General features: G+C 43.9%; 1 protein-coding gene and 1 long non-coding RNA gene across 2 annotated transcripts in view; one reads left to right on the top strand and one right to left on the bottom strand.

Annotated features, from left to right (window-relative positions):
• Nucleotides 1–4,164, bottom strand: part of SERPINA10 (serpin family A member 10) — a 28,418-nt gene extending 24,254 nt beyond the window's left edge. The window contains exon 1 of the mRNA XM_006025484.3: nt 4,127–4,164. The gene's annotated coding sequence lies outside the window, so the exon portion shown is untranslated. The remainder of the gene's footprint in view (nt 1–4,126) is intronic.
• A 4,438-nt stretch (nt 4,165–8,602) lies between these two features.
• The window catches only part of LOC102370888, a 27,858-nt gene continuing 16,576 nt past the window's right edge, over nt 8,603–19,884 (top strand). The window contains exons 1-3 of the long non-coding RNA XR_003094493.1: nt 8,603–8,637; nt 15,899–15,967; nt 16,843–16,904. This is a non-coding gene — a long non-coding RNA (uncharacterized LOC102370888). The remainder of the gene's footprint in view (nt 8,638–15,898; nt 15,968–16,842; nt 16,905–19,884) is intronic.

The following is a 19,884-nucleotide window of genomic DNA, read 5'->3' as shown; positions in this document are numbered from 1 at the left end:
GCTGAGAGAGATCTTGGAGTCATAGTTGACTCCAAGATGAACATGAGCCGGCAGTGTAACGAGGCCATCAACAAAGCCAATCGCACTTTGTCGTGAATTAGCAGATGCATGACCAACAGATCGGGGAGGTGATGCTCCCCCTCTATGTGGCATTGGTCAGGCTGCAGTTGGAGTACTGTGTCCAGTTTTGGGCTTCAAGAGGGACATGGAGGATCTGGAGAGGGTTCAGAGGAGGGCCACTCACATGATTAGTGGTCTCCTTGAAAGACCCTACAAGGAGAGGTTGAGAGATCTGGATCTCTTCAGGCTATATAAAAGACAGGGGGTTGACCTTTTATAACTGCCTATAAATTTATCAGGCGAGAACAGCAGGGAATTGGGGATGCACTGTTTACCAGAGCGCCCCAAGGAGTAACTAGGAATAATGGGAGTAAACTAGTGGAGAGTGGATTTAGGTTAGACATTAGGAAGAATTTTTTTACAATAAGGGTGGCCAGAGTCTGGAATGGGCTTCCAAGAGAGGTGGTCCTATCACCTAACTTGGAGGTCTTCAAGAGGAGGCTTGACAATCACCTGGCTGGGGTCATCTGACCTTGGTCCTCTTTCCTGCCAGGGGCAGGGGTTTGGACATGATGATCCATTGGGTCCCTTCTGACTCTATAATCTATGAAAAGGGCACAGCAGCCCCTTGGCTCTCCAGGGAACTAGCAGACCTCTTGCATCTAAAAAGACGGACCTACAAATGATGGAGGACTGGATCCACCACCAAGGAGGAATACCCAGCACAGGTTCGGACCTGCAGGGAGCAAACCAGGAAAGCCAAGGCTGCAACGGAACTCCAACTAGCTACAAGCATCAAAGACAACAAAAAGTCCTTTTTTAGATATGTGGGGTGCCGGAGGAAAAGCAAGGCCAACACTGGACCCCTACTAAACCAGATGGGACAACTGATGACTGACTCCCAGGAAAAAGCCAACTTGCTAAATGGGTACTTTGCATCAGTCCAATGGGATGCCCCTGCCCGCTACGGGACAGGGAAGCCCAGGCAAGGGAGATTCCTTACCTTCAGTCAATGCTGACCTCGTGAAGAAACACCTTGAGAGGCTGGATACCTTCAAGTCAAACAGCCCTGACAGTTTACACCCCAGGGTACTCAAGGAGTTGGCTAGCATCATAGCCCAGCCACTGGCATGGATCCTTGAGAACTCCTGGTGCTCTGGTGAAGTGCCTGATGATTGGAAGAAGGACAATGTGGTGCCTATCTTCAAGAAATGGAGGAAAGTGGATCCACCAAACTATAGGCCCATCAGCCTGACCTCTATCCTGGGGAAGGTCTTAGAAAAGATTATGAAACAGGCCATTCTTAACAGGCTGGCCAATGGCAACATTCTGAGGAATAGCCAGCATGGGTTTGTTGCAGGTAGGTCTTGCTTGACCAATCCCATTTCCTTCTATGACCAGGTGACCTATCACCTGGACAAAGGAGAAGAGATTGATATCATATATCTTGACTTTAAAAAAGCCTTCGATCTTGTATCCCATGATCACCTCTTAATAAAATTGGCTAACTGTGGCCTTGGTCACACCACGATCTGCTGGCTGGGCAATTGGCTCTGTGGTAGGACCCAGAGGGTGGTGGTTGATGGAAGTCAATTGTTGTGGTGCCCTGTGACCAGTGGGGTCCCCCAAGGCTCTGTACTTCGGCCTATACTATTTAATATCTTCATTAATGATGTGGACATTGGTATCATAAGCGGACTGGCCAAGTTTGCTGGTGACACCAAACTATGGGATAAAGTGTCCACACCTGAAGACAGGAGGGTGATCCAGGCTGACTTTTGACAGGCTCAGGAAATGAGCGGACAAGAACCTGATGGTGTTTAACACTGAAAAATGCAAGGTTCTCCACCTTGGGAAGAAAAACCTGCAGCACCCTTATAGGCTCGGCAGTGTTACACTGGCTAGCACTACAGATGAAAGGGGACTTGGGGGTCATGATTGACCACAAGATGAATATGACCCTGCAATGTGATACTGCTGCTAGAAAAGCAAGCAAAACGCTTGCTTGCATCCACAGATGCTTCTCAAGTAAATCCCAGGACATCATCCTCCTGTTGTACTTGGCCTTGGCGAGGCCGCAGCTAGAGTACTGCATCCAGTTTGGGGCTCCACAATTCAAAAAGGATGTGGAGAAGCTTGAGAGAGTCCAGAGAAGAGCCACGCGCATGATCAGAGCTCAGGAAAATAGACCTTACGACAACAGGCTTAGAGCCATGGGACTCTTCAGGCTGGAAAAGCACAGGCTCAGGGGCGATCTGGTGGCCACCTATAAGTTTATCAGGGGTGCTCACCAGGATCTGGGGAAACATCTGTTCACCAGAGTGCCCCAAGGGATGACAAGTTCGAATGGTCACAAACTCCTCCATGACCATTTCAGTTTAGACATAAGGAAGAACTTTACTGTCCAAGCCCCCAAGGTTTGGAATAGATTGCCACCGAAGGTGGTTCAAACACCTACTCTGGACTCCTTCAAAAGACATCCGGATGTTTATCTTGCTGGGATCCTATGACCCCTGCTGACTTCCTGCCCTTGGGGCAGGGGGCTGGCCTCAGTGATCTTCCAAGGTCCCTTCCAACCCTAATGTCTATGAAATCTCCTGAAGTCCCTTCCAGCCTCACTTTGCTATGATTCTAAGACAAAAATTAAAGAGACACAGAGAAATAAGGACAAATACACCAAATGCAAAGGTCTCCCCTGGATTCCAGGGAACCATTGGTGGCACGTAGGGTGTGCACATGGGTGCACGTGCACCCCCTGAGCGTGGTAGTGCACCCCCTGCAAAAAGTCTCTGTCAACACTGCCAGCAGTGCCTGCGGGCAGGTGCCTCTCTTCAACCCCCTCCCCCCCACCGCCGACACTGCCAGCAGCGTCTGTGGGCGGTCTGTGATCACCACTGGCCACCACCGACACTGCCGGCAGCATCTGCGGGTGGTTGCCGAACGCTGGTTGGCGCTCACCACCCCTCTGCTCCTCCAGTAACAGCACCACAGCCACCTGCAGGAACTCACTGTGCCCCCCCCACCCCAGCCTCCAGGGGCACACGGTGTTCATGCAGGGAACCAAACCTGATGACTATGGCATGACTAGTTTGTCTTGAAAAACTGATTGGTGAGGATTAAGAAAGATTTACCTTTTGGAGCATACGCCACTAGCCAAACAAAGGACCTTATTCAGTGAGGTCAACAACAACCAGACCAAGCGCAAATAGTTTCATAAACTTGAAAATCTGGTTTTGCTCTACTGTACTTGAATCGCAAAGGTCCACATCACTTGACCTATGTAGGAGCTGATTATTGCTGGATCACCCATCCGCTCAGTTATGTCACTCAAATTGGTTCCCAAATGATGGCTGAAGCAGAAACAATTATTACAGAAGGTCAATGACCTAATCAAGAGAGGACCCAGTCAAGAGAGACCTCTTCCATCAGCACATCAAGAGCCAACAATGGGAGAATATCAGCAGCACTTTAGTGGCTGCAAAGAAACACTTGGATTCTGTACCAGGAAACACCAAGACCAGTTTGATCAGGGTGACCAGGAGATCCAAGAGTGGACTGACTGCAAATGTAAGGCCTTTTGTGCTTACAAATTGATAACGCGTATAAAGAAGGTGAATTACGAAGAAAAGTTATGAGTCAGGACTAATGGGAAAAGAGAAGAGTTAGAAAGAATCTTGCCATTTTTCTAGATAAGGCTTGTATTTGCATAGTTGAATGCTAAACATTTTTCCTTCCCGAAAAGCTTACTTTGCAGAACCAAAAAGACATTTCATAACCCTCCCCCCAGCAAAATAAAAAAATGGGTGTAAACTTTGTTTTCCTTCTGTACAATAATGATTTACAGGAGCAGCAAATCTATAGTAGCAGAATAGTTTGTTCTTGCTTTCTGCTTATATTAAAAGCTTTTCCCTAAGAGAAATTAAATCATTTCATATTCCACCAAACTTAAAATGTAGATAAAATGTACTACAGTTTAAAATGCCAAAATCACATTAAGGCTTTACAGACATTATAATCCTCCCCTTCCCATGATATATATTTAAATTTTAAAACAACTACATCTTACCAATCCAGTAGCTCTTCAGTTACTCTTCTCAATCAACCACATTTAAAAATATAGTTGAAGGTGACTGTCCAGTGATGGTCTTCAACAAATATTTGCTATTCCAAAGTATAATGGTCTTATTTTGTCTGTTAGAAATTAACTGATTGGTACACAGTGGAAGATGTATTTCCTTTAAATGGTAAAATCAGGGAGAGGCATATTCCAGTAAACATCTTATTGATCTAAAAGAAACAAAATAATGTTTCCCTGGAATTCTCTTCTGCACATTGAAGCAATTTCAACAATAGAGATGGAGACTGCCATTACCTAAAATAGCCTAGGGACTGGTAGTTATGGCAGTCCCTAATTTTGTTTCATCTAAAAGAAACAAAATAATGTTTTGTACTTTCCATTGATCTTGAATGATCAAATCTGATCTTATCTTGGCAGCTGATCTCTGGGTTTTATTGCAGTAATGTGAATAGGCCCCTCAGGAAAGCTAGGGCATGGAAATGCCTAGTTGAGGATACCTAAGTTCATCATGGGGGCACAGAAGGGAATTGGTGAGGTTTTATTCACCAAGGCACCCCCGGAGGTTACAAGAAATAATGGCCACAAGCTAGCAGAGAGCAGATTTAGATTGGACATTAGGAAGAACTTCTTCACAGAGAGTGGCCAGGGTCTGGAACGGGCTCCCAAGGGAGGTGGTGCTCTCCCCTACCCTGGGGGTCTTCAAGAGGAGGTTAGATAAGCATCTAGCTGGGGTCATCTAGACCCAGCACTCTTTCTTGCCTATGCAGGGGGTTGGACTCGATGATCTATTGAGGTCCCTTCTGACCCTAACATCTATGAATCTATTTGGCTTAGGCATGAAATGAGTACAGACGTATCCAGCCCTGTCAAAATGGCGGCACCTTTGGGCATGTGTCAATATAGAACTTTGTGTTGATAGAATATTATTGGTAGAAATATATTCTCTGGCTCCCCAATTCCTAAAGGATCCTGAAAGAATCAAGCCACAAATACCAAGAAGAAGGTTACAAACCCAAGATGCAGGAGGGGATCGAATCCAGTCTACCAAACGTTGCAAGTAACCACATCGTAGAAACTTTTAAAATACGCATTTTGAAAGTGTATTATTTCCCTTCTTCCCCCCTGCTGCCTGATCCAGACATATTCCAACCCCTAGCAACTTGCATCCGATATAGGAGGTAAAGGAAAGTTACTGTTGTATATACTGTTGCGGTCATGTATACTACTGTGAATATGAATAAGGTCATGATGGGAATGGAAAGGGAATGGCACATACAACTTCCATTCAGCACTCTTTAACCAAAGTAGCATTGTTCTTAGCTTTGAACCCTGCCCTTGCTCTACAATTCTGTCTTCTATTGGTGTTGGTAGAAATTTGACTTGAATGAGGACTTAGACTGAATGCTTAGACTGAGAGGCTAAGGGTATGTCTATGGTCAGAAGAAGGTATGAAACAGTCTCTGGGGCTTTGAATCTCTCAAGGGAGATGGAAAACTGTAAACTTTCTCTTTGCTGGACCATATGAACTTCAGGCAGTTTTCTCAGAAAAATATAGGCAGCTGTTAAGTGTATTGTTTCTGCTTGTTTCAATAGAATTGTTTTTCTCCAAAGTCATTCATGAAGCCACATTGTATTTCTCTACCTCCTGCTGAGTACTCCTTTTCTGGCAGTACCTCCCCCATGCAGAGTAGTGCTTATATCTCAGTAGCCCTATTGATTTAATTGATTTTGATGGAGCTTCTTAAGGTATAAAGTACCAGTTGGCACATGGGCAAGACTCTTACAGGCTGCCTCAGCAGGAGTGCTTCATGGTATAGACAATTAGAGTCCTACATTAGCAGAGGTCTCATAGTGGGCACATAAAGTAATGGCAAAACTGTACTTTATACCAGTATAGGTCTCCCTCCTGCCTCCCACCCCCTAAGAGCAAAACAAATTACACTGAGAGAAAGCAAAGTCTTGCTGGTGTACTTGGTGACCTGGGGGTGTCTGCCTGCACAGCTATGTTCATAGGTGGATCTAGGATTTTGAAAGGGGGGTGCAGGTGTTGTGGTACATCATCATATATAACACAACACATGTTTTTTCTTCGGTTAAAAAGAAACTAGAAGGTGTACTAATACAGTAGGGGCCTAGAATTATATTATTCAGTTTGGGTGAAGCAAAAAAACACAAAACAAACAAAAAAGCCAACCCAATTTCATTGGAAGGTGCTTTGAATTGCTATATCATATATTGTCTATAAAGACACAACAACCTATGAAAAAGTAATCAAAAGATGTTGTTTCATTAATCCTGCAGCTGTTAAAATTAAACGTACATCATTCAGCTTTATAAAACAAAATCAAACCTCTTGAACATCTTGACAGTGTATTCAGTGCTTCACTGAAAATGATTTCCGCATGAGTTAATGTTCCTCTGAGTTAAGGTTTCCATACCAGAGTTAATGTTTCTAGCTAGAGTTAAAAACAGTGTCAGGATGGTGAAATAGGTACGTGACCAGGAGCAGCTAACAGACAGCAGAATTGCAGAAGAAAGGATAACTTGATTAATGGGACTATTAAAGATCATTATACAAGGATGGAGGGTCATTAACACTTGTGGAATAAAGAGCTTAGGGGGAATCAGGTAAATTTATAAAGAGCCATCAAGTCAGTTGACTCTCTCACTGCTGCCTGAATAGAAATGCTGCCCCTACTTCTGCCACTGTCAGGCAGTTGGTTTTAAACTTTGAGTGGACCAGAAAACAAAGGAGGGTGAAATTGTACCACTCCACTTCTGGATCTGCCCCTGGGTATGTTGCTCATGAATTCATACCTTTTGTACCCCAGATTGCCACCACTAATGCCAGCAGAAGTCTGTTCTGTCAACCTAGTCATAGACTAACCTCAAATAACTGAGAGTATGTGATTCCAAATGCAAAGGGTGGGGTCAAAGTCTTGTGGCTCATTTAATTGCCCTTATGCCAGGGCTCTGATGAGAGGTTTTGAGAACCCTGTTCTTTACCTATGTCAAACAATGTTTCCTGTCATAATCAACCAAGGGCAACTCCCTTTCAGGCTTGTGATTTACTGGCTTGTGTCATCACCAGTTGTTCCTGAATGAGTTTTCCTAGTGAAGATGCAGGCTAACATTTTTTACCTTTATATATCTGGTCAAAGCCAGCCATAAGATTCCCTAGAACTGATCTTGATCTGCTAAATGTTAGCCTAGGAAAAAAGTAAGGGATTGGGTAACATGTATTAGTTAACCATGGCAAAGCCTGAGCCACATTCCCTTGACCAAACAAACCGCAAAAGCAGAGGGAAATATTTAGTGGGTGCATATGAATGGATTGTAAGGAACTAAGCTTTCTCTCTGAAATGTTAATATGAAATATAGACCCATATATTCAATTATGCTATCTCTTAAAAGCGTTCAACCAGTTAATCAGTTATAAGGTAGATGCTGTTTCTTTTCAACAGGTAGTCATAATCTTTGGAAACAGCTGGAAACAAATTCTTAATTGTATCTTGCTTATAGATGGTTCCAGTTTCTAAGAGGCCTTGGGGTTATACAATTACCCAAACTACCTAAAGGTCAATCATATCCTGCAGGTTCTTTTCAAAAGAGGTATTTTCAAATACAAAATCCAGTGGCACACGTGCACTGTGGATTATGGTGCTTGCTTATTTGAAGTCGATAGAACAGCAAGACTGTAGGGTTGCATTATGTGGAAGAGATAGTTAAATATAGACTACCTCAGTCCCCATGGAAAAAATGCAATTTTATGCTAGTAAAAACACCTTGTTGTTTCCTTGGGAAGGTTCACTGGGCATATGATTGTATTTGTAGTAATGAAATAAATTGCCTCTTTACAAAAAAAGGCAGAATTCAGGTGCTGGAACAGAGGTTGTTTGCTATTCATGGAGCCAGCAGGTGTCATCACAATCCTTATTTCCCAGATAAGAAGCATGTATAATTTTGCATTCTTTGGACTTGTGTCCTTCATTGTTGTCTTAGGCAATTGATTCGATGAGTCAGTTTAGAAGATGGGCAGGAGGGAGGGGGAGAAATGAGTTCGAGACCTGTTATTGTTTGGCTGCTCCTGTCTGCCTAGCATAGAGTTGGTCTGTGTCTCTTGCTCTGCCCACGAAAATAACATTTCAGCACCAGATTTGAAATAGATTTGACATTATTTGAAAATTAGACATCAGTCTTCATTAATGAAGGGGAAAAATGTAGCACTTGAGAGTATCGGCATCATTGGTTTGTACACTTGGCCAGCTGAATTCAGGAGGAAAGGAAGTTTTTTTTTCCCTACCAAAACCCCCTCACTCACAGGTGTTATGCACTGGGGTAATGCAGGGCAGAGGGCCAAATCCTCAGCTGGATTAATTCAATTGATTTAAATGGTGTTAAACTAATTCACACCAGCTGCTCATCTGGGCCAGAATAGTTAAACCACTTGCCAAACCTCACCTAAGAAGTTTGTAGGAGAACTGGGAGCAGAACTCTAGGTATTGACTATATTATATTTCTCACAGGGACCAGTGACAATCTGTGCTTAAATCATCTGAAAATTAATGGTCACTCATACTTGCAAGCTACTAAGTAAATGCAGTGATCAACAGCTGCACTTGTTCAGAGTGAGCAATTAAGACACAAGAGTTTTGTTCTAGTATTTTAACTGGATGACAGTGGCTATAACCTGCTGGGTTTGGTACAAGTTGTCAAAACAAGTAGTCTGGGGTCCAGTCTGTATTTGTGAGTATCTGTGGAAGTTTGGTTCGTAGGGAAGGGGTTTGATCTTCATTGAGCTCTTGACTCAGTAAAGGACTTGCTTGTCTTTGAATGAGATGTAAGATTAGCTTTGTACATAAGCTCTTTGCTGAATCAGGGCCTGAATGAGGCCAAGCTCAATCAGAATTGGTGCAGTACTATTCACAACTCTGATTTACTATTCTAGTGACCCATACAATCTTTTGCTCTTCTTAAATTCAGCTGTTCTATCTCCTACTTCAAAATCAAACAAATGGGGAAAAAAAGAAAGATCTCCAAGATCAGTATGTCTGACTGCAATTTAAACAAAAGGGTTTTCTCAAAATGGGGCTGAGGGAAAATACCAAGCAAGATACCAGCTCAGAAAACATTTTCTCCTCTTGCTCTTGGCAAGAGAGGGCAGGCTGGCTGAAGTTACTAACAGCCACATTTTTTCTGTTCTGTGTTATTTTGTGTTCAGGTGCTCCCCTCCCCACCTCAAGTTACACTGCTGGTTGCCTTTAACCTCAGGAGACTGAACTCCATGGCTCAGGAAGCCCCTTCTAATCCTTTGCTCTTAACATAAGTCTGGTTTTTCTCTTCATTTTGTGCAAGAGGAGAAGATGCTGAGGCATTAGCAATGATACCAAATGCACAGGCTGCTTTGGACTTGGTGTTCATAAGAAGGGCTAAAAACTCTGCAAACACAAAGACTAAGTATAGACAGTCAAAAAGCCTGAGGCTGAATTGATTCAGTCTTTGCAGTTTAGATGAAGATTTACAGATTAAATTGAGATGCAAGTGAACACACATTTAGCTGTGGTTCAGGAAATGTAGCCACATGCCTGCAGTGGCTCAGGCCGGGGGGTGGGTCAGGTTGGTTACAGCACAGCTCTCTAGCTCCTGAACATCAGGGGCTGTATGTTCACTTCCTCTTCCTACTGCCGCTGAGGTCTCTGGGACTTGCAGTCTACAATCACAGCAGCTGGTCTTTGCAGGGTTGCTTATCACTTCTTCCTGCTTCCAGGTGCCTCTGGGATTTGTAGTCTATGGTCACAGCCAGCAGTAAGTTTGGGTGGGGAAAGGGGTGCTTAATTCCCCCTTCCTGGTCCTGGATCCCAGTTGGGGTTTGCCTGGGGGAGCAGTTCCCCCCCACCCTGCAGATTGGGCTGCATTCCCAGCCAAGCTTGCCCCCCCACCCTTTTCAGCCAGTTCTCACTGTTCCAGCTAGGGAGCAGAGGGGCGGTGCCAGCTCTGCTCTCTGGAGCAGACAGCATAGCTCAGCCCAGGGCTACAAAGCATGCTGGGATGCTGGGGGCTATGATTTAACTTGAACCAGAAAGGTGTCTGGGACAAAAGTTTCATAAACTGGTTTGACCCAAAACAGCTGAGTCTGGTACTACATTCAACCAGGTTTATTGTAAACCAGTTTTAGCCATTTTGAAGCTGGTTTGTGTGCACTGAGCTTCTGTTCTGTTACAGGTTTAAACCAATTTCTGATCACTTAAATCAGTTTATGTGCAACTTCTGTCCCTAGCCAAAGGGTTTGATGAAAGAGGCCAAAATTCCAGGAAGTCATTAGTCAAATGAATGAGAGAGAAAGGTTTGGTTTCATATATCTGGGCTATAAGCTCCTGTTTCAAAAACAGAGAATAAAAGCAAAAAGAAGGTTCCTATGGCCAAAGCAGAGGAATGATAGTCAAGTCGATGACAGTCAGAAGAGAAGACTGAGTGGGGGCCTTTACCTTCCTGAAGGATGGTTTCAAAGAGGATATAGCTAGACTTTTCTCAGTGGTGGCAGATGACAGAACAAAGAGCAATGGGAACTTGCAGCAACCTGCAGCAAGGGAAATTTAGGTTGGAAATTAAGAGAAACTTTTTCACTAGGAGGGTGGTAAAGCACTGGAACAGGTTACCAACAGAGGTGGTGGAATCGCCATTGTTGGAGGTTTTTAAGGCCTGCCTTGACAAAGTCCTGGCTGGAATGATCTAGTTGGGGATGGTTGTGCTTTGAGCAGGGAGTTGGACTAGATATGACCTCCTGAGGTCCCTCCCAACCCTAATTTTCCATGATTCAAGTGATCTGGGTTGCAGTCCTGTAGTGGACATGCTACGTGATCTTCAGCAAATTGCTCAACTTCCCCGTGCCTGTGGTGTTCCACAGACACAATGGGAATAATGGTAGTTATTTATCATTGTTATAGGCCTTGGAACTGTAAATGATCAACCTGCATGAGTTAAAATTTGTTAGTGTAATTGAGTCTGACCTAAATAGTGCTCCCCTTCTGTATTGAAACAGACCTTGGCTCAGCCTGTATGGTCCATAAGAATAAATAAAACACCCAGCATAGACTTTCTAGACCTCAGCCCTGGACAGATGTTCAATGCCCACTATTACTTTCTGAGAAAAAGGATAGAGCTTGGCTCTGTCCCTGCATGTGTACTAGGGGTGTGTGAAACGGACCCTATTCTATTCAGATTCTGATTCGCCCAAATCAGGGACAGTTGTAGTATGAATTTTTGCATATTAGTTATTATGTAGATGAACGTTGTGTGCCCTGTGTACCTGAGTGTCTGTGTGAGAGGGTGAATGGTGAAAGAATGGTAACTGTTTGCATGAGAAGATGCAAGATTTAACATTGTATAAGCAACAAGGCTCCGATGTACAAGTTACCAGACAGTAAACTAATTAAGCTAATTAATGGATGGCTGAAGAACTTGTCTGCAATCAAGTTCAAAGAAGATAGTGAGAAGAAGGAATTCTGCATATCTTGCCTGCCATTCGAACTACACAATGCTTCAAGAACATAATGCTTCAAGGCAAAGATACCAAATATACAATGACTGGAATGACCTCATTGAAGATGCACTAGATTGACCTAAAGACTGAGCATGGAAAAACCCCAACGCTAAACAAAGATTTGAAATCCCTATAAAAGTGAGATGCAGACAAGCCAAGATGGGGAATAAAGGGAGAGGAAGAAAAGCCAAGATGGGGAATCCACTCTCTGCAACCTCATGGAGCACAGGCATTCATGCCTGTATACCCCTGGTAATATCCTCAATAAGCCTGGACCCGGCCATGCAATGCTAATATTGAGTAACATCTGCTGGTAACTATAACATCTTACTGGAGTGGTTTTGTCTGTATGTCTGTTTGTATGACTGGTGTGTCCAAGCTCATGTATCTGTTTCATGTAATCAATAAATGTAGCATTTTGCCTTATCTCCCTTTTTAAGGTCTCACTCTTAATTTGAGCTATTGGCAATTTTAAGTAACACAGCGATTTGATAATTTGATTCAGATCACTGTCCCCGATTTGGTTCAGCCGAGTCTGAGTCTGAAGATTTGATGTTGATTCAGAGAATCAGCCATTTGGGCATAGACACAGCTTTAAATGTTTTTTCTACGTACCCTAAGGTACCAGGGTATCATGAACACTTAGATGCTGGGGCAAGTGGAGCGTCCCACAGTAGCATGGGAGTTGGGGGGCCCACATGCGCGGCAGCAAACCTGCAAGTGGACCAGAAGTACTTCCGGTCCACTTCTGGGTCCGCTGGGGAGCACACTGGGGGGCCCCCAGCACCTGTCCCCGGCTTGGTAATTGGCCACAGGGGGACCCTGGGTGCCCCCCCAGACCAAGGAGGCACCATTTGCCGAGCCGGGGGGAAGGGTCCCCAGTGTGCTCACCGGCAGAACCAGAAGTGGATCGGAAGTGCTTCTGGTCCACTTCAGGGGCTGCTGCCGAGCACGCTGGGGAGCCCCCCATGCTTCTGTGGGACACTCCATGTGCCCCAGTTTCGTAGCACTCATGAGCTGCCTGGTCCCTTGAGGTATGTAGAAAAAAAATTTAAAGCTGTGTCTATGTCCGAATCTCCAAATCTTTCTGAATCTCTCCGAATCAATTTGGAGGGTTCTGCTTTGATTTGGAGAGATAAAAGAGTCCTCTGATTCGATTCAGATTCTGAGATTCGGTCCCTGAATTGGGCCGAATCTGCTGAATCGAATCAGGGACTGAAGCTTCGCACAGCCCTAATGTATACCCTCTGAGAACTGGGAAAAGGGGATCACAGAAGAGTTTGTGCTTCAGTGAAATGCATACAGTTCAGTAGGCTTATTGGCATGGCAGGTCAAACCAATATTGCCAGAATACTCTTATTAAAAACAAAACAAAACAAAAAACCACCATTAAAAAAACCACTGGGACATCAAGGAGTCCTTCAACACACTGCTAATGATTAAATGCCATAACACAGTACTCCTTAAATCAGAGAAAATGTGCAATCTCATATATCATGGTTTTGTGCTGGGGATCAACTAGTATTAGGAACTACTGATAAAATATGACAGGGAGAGGATAGGGGGAGCAGGGAAGGAAGGAATGGTTGACAATTTTCCAGCTCTGCCACTGGTTGATCAGATGACCTTGTGCCTCAGTTTTCCCATCTGTATAACAGAATATGATAGTGACTATCTTTGTTAAAGTACTTCACAATCAAGCTGATGTAAGAGAACCCTATCATACTGATGTCATTCATCACTTATCTATAATAATCCAAACCAGAAAGTCAAAATGAAACACTCTGACTGTCTTGAAAAGAAATGCTGTGATTAAGTTATTTCATTATTTCCAATTTTTTAAAATTAATTGGAAATTTTGAGTTTTGTCTGAAAGGAAAATATGAAATGCTGGCATTTGGCTTGGAATGTAAATTCTGAGTCTAAATGTGACCATCGATACATTGTATTTGTGACTTTAAGATTTTAGCCCTGTTTGAAATCTCCCCTCTACCACACTGTGCCACTTAATTTACTGAATCTTGACCATATTTTTTACTGAAAATGGTGTCAGAAGTCTGTCTTGTGTGAGAGTTGGTTTTTACTGTACAGAGATTACTCTGGAATTATTTCATTTTTCCCTATTTTATGAACCCAATTGTTTTTATTTTAGGAACAGGGAATATACAAACATTAATCCCTACATTTTATAAACCCTTTTACTTATTTTTGGAAAGTGCTTTAAGATCTAACAATTAAAAAGGTTTTTATGAATACGGAGTAGTTTTGTTTATTATTGGTAACATTATAGTGTTTCAACATGGTACTTTAGTTAGATACATGGTTCATAGATTCATAGATGCTAGGGTCAGAAGGGACCTCAACAGATCATCGAGTCTGACCCCCTGCATAGGCAGGAAAGAGGGCTGGGGCTAGATGACCCCAGCCAGATGCCTATCCAGCCTTCTCTTAAAGACCCCCAGGTAGGGTAGAGCACCACCTCCCTTGGAAGCCCATTCCAGATTTTCACCACCCTTACCATGAAGTTTTTCCTGATAGCTAGTCTAAAACTGCTCTCTGTCAGTTTGTGACCATTGTTCCTTGTTACCCTAAGAGGCGCCCTGGTGAACAGAGCATCTCTGATCCCTCGCTGTCTCTCCCTAATGAATTTGTAGGCGGTCACAAGATCACTTCTCTGCCTTCTCTTGTGGAGGCTGAAGAGGTCCAGGTCCCTCAATCTATCCTCATAGGGCTTGTCCTGTAAGCTCCTAACCATGTAAATGGCGCTCCTCTGGACCCTCTCGAGTCTATCAACATCCTTCTTAAAGTACAGTGCCCAAAACTGGATGCAGTACTCGAACTACGATCTGACCAATGCTGCATAGAGGGGAAGTATCACCTCCTTGGTTCTATTTGTCATGGATCTGCTGATGCGTGATAAAGTGCGGTTAGCTTTGCTGATGATTTTATTTCACTCATTTTGAAGCTAGTTGTTCAATCCTACTTCCAACTAATTGAATGCTTATGATATTCAGATTTATCTCACTGTGGTCTCATTTAAGAGGTGAATGGTTTCTTTAAAGTCCAAGTGATCCTCCAATATAAGTAATTGAGAACAGAATTAGATTTTAATTCAGGTCTTATGTAAAAATAAATGTTAGCATTGCTTGAGAGAGGTAGAAATATAAATTTCATTTGTATTAGTGACCTGTCATTACCAATAATGTGCATGCATGTTCCAACAAACAGTTTAGAAGTGTTTTAGGTATCTTCAGTGTTTACAAATAATGTTATCAATTCAAAATGTTGGTGAGATTTTATTTCTAGACGTAAAAAAAAATTAAAAATTTCTAGATTTTGACAGACTTGAAGAAACAAATGGATGAGTAATCACACATACAGGTTTTATTGGATTGGATTTATTGTAATTATAGTTATTTGAACTTGAAAGAGCTTTTAAAATAATATACCTTTACACTATTGTCTACAGTCTGTACATAAATTATCTATTGTAATCTTTAGCTTTGGCTTCATATATTCTCCTTGGAATATTCCCATATTATAACATAATGGAACATTAAAACCTACTGAATTGAATCTGATAGTATCATTTACCAAAGATAAAGCAGAATAAATTATTATGAAATCTTGGTTCTGCTGGCCATGCTTTTTCAATGTTTCCTTTAGTCAAATTGCAAAACAGCTAGTGACTGAGTAACAGAATACTTGCTGTCAGATAGTATCTGCCAAGATAAAGATGCAGATTGCAGGCATTTTATAATGTTATATAGCGTGAACTCCTCCAGAAGTCAGACTTAGGCATTCAGCATGTGATCTTATTTAATTCTTTCTGCAGGTTTCTTCTATTATTACACCCTAAGAGCTCCTTGCTCTTTCCTCCATTCCTGTGAAGGTCTCGGCATGCTAGCCTCCCATCCCCTCTTATCAGTTACTTTTTGACCAATTTAAGAGAATGGGGAGAGACTCCTCAGCTCTGGATAGCTGCACTGAAAGGTCTGACCCTGCTGTGCTCCATTAGCCCCAGAAGGACAGCTCTTGCCAGCTTTACTTTTGTTTCTATGCCCCAATAATCCATGAGGTCCTTCTAGCCTTCCTAACCTACTGCTAGGAATAGAATTTTGTGTTTGCAGATACCTTCCCTTCTGCTGCAGGTCCTACTAGTCCAGTTCTCTCCATTCTGACACACTACTGGCTCAATGCTTGTTCATTTCTACCCACAGTTACTGATACCCGTCTCCTCTTGGTTCCAGGCTAGAGAGAAGAGTTGTGATCCAGCACTGGAAAGCAAGGTACTTATCAAAAGGGAAGGCATGGGGAAGTGTTCCTAATGTCAAAGAGGGATGTCAGCAACCTTAAGGGGGCACTTTATCCTGCCTGAAACTCTCCCTTTACAAGTTCTGGTGACTTTCTGGCTCTTCCCCTATGCTTAGGGAAGCAACTAATCCCTAGGGACCCAAGCACATGGTGATTAGTGACTCCCTTAAGAGTCAAAAGGGTCACTTTGCATCTTGGCTTTTACAGAAGTTGCAGTATTTCAGCATTTAGAATGCATGTTGTACTAGAACGGAACGGCACTTTGAGTTCTGGACAAACACCATGAGCACATCCTTTTCCTGCTCTCTCCTTAAGTATCAGGAAATTTGCCCATATGTTGGTATTCTGTGAGCCACTGCACAGAGAAAAAGCAGCCCCTTTTGAGAAGTAGAAGGTCACACACTTCATGCTTTCTTCAGGTTTCTGCTGGCTTCACACCCTATGGGATCCTTGCTCATTCTTCCATTCCCATGAAGGTCTGTATGCACTGCCCCCCCCCCCCCTCCGCCCCCACTTATGGTTGTCCCCCCCCCCCCCCCCCCCCCCACCTTTAATTTAGGGATTCACAGCTCAACTGCCCCTCACTTATGCCAGGACCTCTGTATATACACTGTCTGTGTTCCCCAAATCCTCCTCCCCTTGTTAGAGACTCTGAGCATCCCTTTACTTCTTTCCTTTCATGGTAGAGGCTCTCTGAATCTCCCTCTGGTGTCAGGATAGCATGTGCCCACCATATCCTTAGGGTCCCTTCCCCCGCCAGGGGTTCTACATACTACCTTGCAGGAGAACAAACCAGCAAAAAAGAGTTTGTTGCTCTACAGCTTGTGGATTCTTGATCTCTCCTTCCTAGAATTTCAGCACTTTGGCTTTTGAGCTGGAACCAGAAAAAATTGGGCTGAAAACTTGGAAGCAGTAAGTACATTTTTTTTTAACTTCTCAAACCACTTGGTTTTAGTTCTGCTGAACTATGCGATGGAAGTTCTGGGTAGATTTGCATTTTCTCTCAACTGGAAAGTCTTAAGAAGCCCATGCTAAGCATCCCTGAATTTTTCTGCAATAAGTATGGATGACTAACAGCTAGAGACATTAGTCATGTTTGTCACGTCAGTTGGTTGGCTTAATGCAGGGCCTTAAATCATTGTTAGAAGCACATTGTTTTCCACCAGTGCCATCTCTTTCTAAAAAGCTCTGGGCTATGGAGAAGTTGCCCTTGAACACAGTACTTCACCTTGCAGGACAGCTGTAATGAAACAGGAAAAGGAACAAGAAACCAGTAAGGGCTGGAGCATCCCTTGTCTCTTCTTGGGCATGTAAGGAACAAATAGGGAAATGGATGTTTAGACTACAACCATCTTATGAATTACAGCACATGTTGCCTTCATGGAGTTAGCTGATGGGGTGGGAGTGGAACAGAAAGAGATTTGGCTCTGTTCCCCTGTGTGTGGCCTAGACTGGCTGGCCAGATCTGAGGAGAGTAAATTGGACCCTAAAAAGGGGCAAAGTGCCTTAATCCCTTCCCAGAAAGAGGATGAGCTGGGAAGGAACTGTGCCTTCCTGAGCCTCCACTCCTTCCTGGATTACCTTCTTGGATGACTCAGCTATTCCCTGCCTCCTGCTCAAAGCTGGGTCTAACAGCCCTCTTGCCCCAGGATACTGCAAGCCTTAGGTTAATTCAAAACCAGGTCCTGTCTATTGCTAGTGAATTGAAATAGATTGGAGGAGAGCCTGGACTGAAACCCTGCCCTTACCCTCAGGCCCTGATGGTGCTCCTAGCTCTCAGTTGTGTAGGGTAAGTGTGCTGTGCTTTAAAGGGAAGGGATGTGGAGGGAGCCAATCAGATATTTTGCAGCCTCAGTCTGACTTGCTGGGCAAGTCAGACTTCCTGGTGTACACGCCACAGTGGTGTGTGTGCAAACACAGTGACTAATGTAGGCTGTGCAGCAGCAGAGCTGACGGCATCCACTTTCTTTACAAGTGGCATCATGCAGGTGGGAAGAAAGAAATGTTAGTGTGTGGGAGTGGGAGACTGTGAAAAGATCTAGCGCAGAGTAGAAATGCACAGAACACATGTGAGAAGTGTGCTTTGTTGTGCTGCAGGAAGAGTCAATGGGCTAAGAGGCAGCGTTGGGGGGAAGGGGGAGGAGCAAGGAAAAGATAGATGCAGAAAGACCAAATAGAACAGAATAAATGAACACCACATGGTACCACACAAGCACTGGCAGAGAGCAAGCTGTGTGCTGCTTTTGTGCCAAATATGTTGCCTGTCTGCAGTTCAACCCTGTCTCCAATGAATGTTGTAGTGGAAAATAAAAGCAAGATGTCAATAAACCAGGATTTGTTGCCTGATGAAATAAGGCTGGCAGGCTTCTCTCCCTAACTCTGATACTGATGTTTCTCAAAATCAGACAGTGTTGTAGCAGGCCTCACGCTGTCTCCATTGCTCAGTCATAGCTTGGAAATCCTAAATCAGCCTTGTTTCTGTATCTCCCCAGCCCTCAGAAGGGATTACTGGTAAGTTTTAAGGTGGCTGAGGAGTCCAATCCATGCTTGGCAAGTATTTCCACAGATATCCAAGTGGTGCCTTGGGGGAAGACGGGTGTGCACAACTGTTGGCCAAGATGTTGTGCACTTTCCTTCTTCCTCTGTTGTTTCTTGGCTTCCTGAGCAAGACAGTTCTCTTCAAAGTGGGCTGTAGTTTGATGTATGGTGCAGCGCCATTGAGACTTATTACCAGCCCGCACTTCCCAATTTGTAGAGCTGATACCACCCTTAAGGTATGCTTTCAGGGTGTCCTTGTAGTGCTTCCTCTGTCCTCTGTGGGTCCTCTTACCATGACTAAGTTGAGAGAAGAGGGCTTGCTTCAGGAGATGTGAGTATCAGCTATCTGCACACTGTGGTTAGCCCAGTGGAGTTGATGTTTCATGATCATTGCCTCAGTGCTGGTTGTTAGCTGCATAGAGGATGCTGGCATATGTGCAGTGGTCTTCCCACCTAATATGAAGGATCTTCCCAAGGCAATGCTGATGGAATCATTTCAGGTGCTTAAGATGGCTTTGTGTCACCCACATCTTGCACGCATAGAGGAACGTGGGGATAACCACTGCATTGTAGACCAGGATCTTAGTTTTTATCTGCAGATCTTGGTCACCAAAGACAGGGTGAAGCAGCTTTCCAAAGAATACATTGGCATAGTGAATCCTATGTTTGATTTCTCCCTGACTGGGAGAGGTGACTGCCAAGGTATGAGAAATGCTTGACATTTTCCAGGGGTTCTCCACCAATGGTAATTTGTGAGAGGAGGAGGGCAGCTTGTGTTGAGGCAAGCTGATGGAGCACCTTGATCTTCCCAATGTTAAGGGGGAATCCCAGGCGGTGATAAGCACCTTCATCAGTGTACCGAAGGGTGACGATGCCAGTCTTGGTAACATTCATTTTGCTGTGAAGGCACTGCAGGGTGAAAAGCTGACTGTCCATTGAATACTCAACCCCAATTCTGGGAGAGAGGCCAGTCATGGATGAGAATCAAAATCACAGCAAGGGTCCAGACTTATTGACCCAAGAGGCCCCTTACAGTCCTGTATCCCTACATATCTTTTCTTGGTATAACAGTGATGTCCCCATCATAAAGAAATATAGACTTGTTCTTATGGTCTGCAAGACAAACTCTTAATGAATTTCTGGATTCCATCCTTGAGCGAGGCTTATATTGATCAGAACACCTGGATGTTGTAAGTGGGAGAGTAAATGACTACCGTATTTTCATGCATATATCCTGCAGGTTATACACGATTTTACAAAAAAAAGCGGACGGGTGTGGGCTATGCATGGACTATTTTTTGAAAGGGGGCCAGGGCGGGAGGTGGTGGCACGGGCGGGCTCGGGGGCGGCGGCT

Source organism: Alligator sinensis, unplaced genomic scaffold (assembly GCF_000455745.1).
Source record: "Alligator sinensis unplaced genomic scaffold, ASM45574v1 scaffold47_2, whole genome shotgun sequence".
NCBI lineage: Eukaryota > Metazoa > Chordata > Crocodylia > Alligatoridae > Alligator > Alligator sinensis.
Note: the sequence above shows the minus strand (reverse complement) of the source record. Positions and strands in the feature narration are given on the sequence as shown.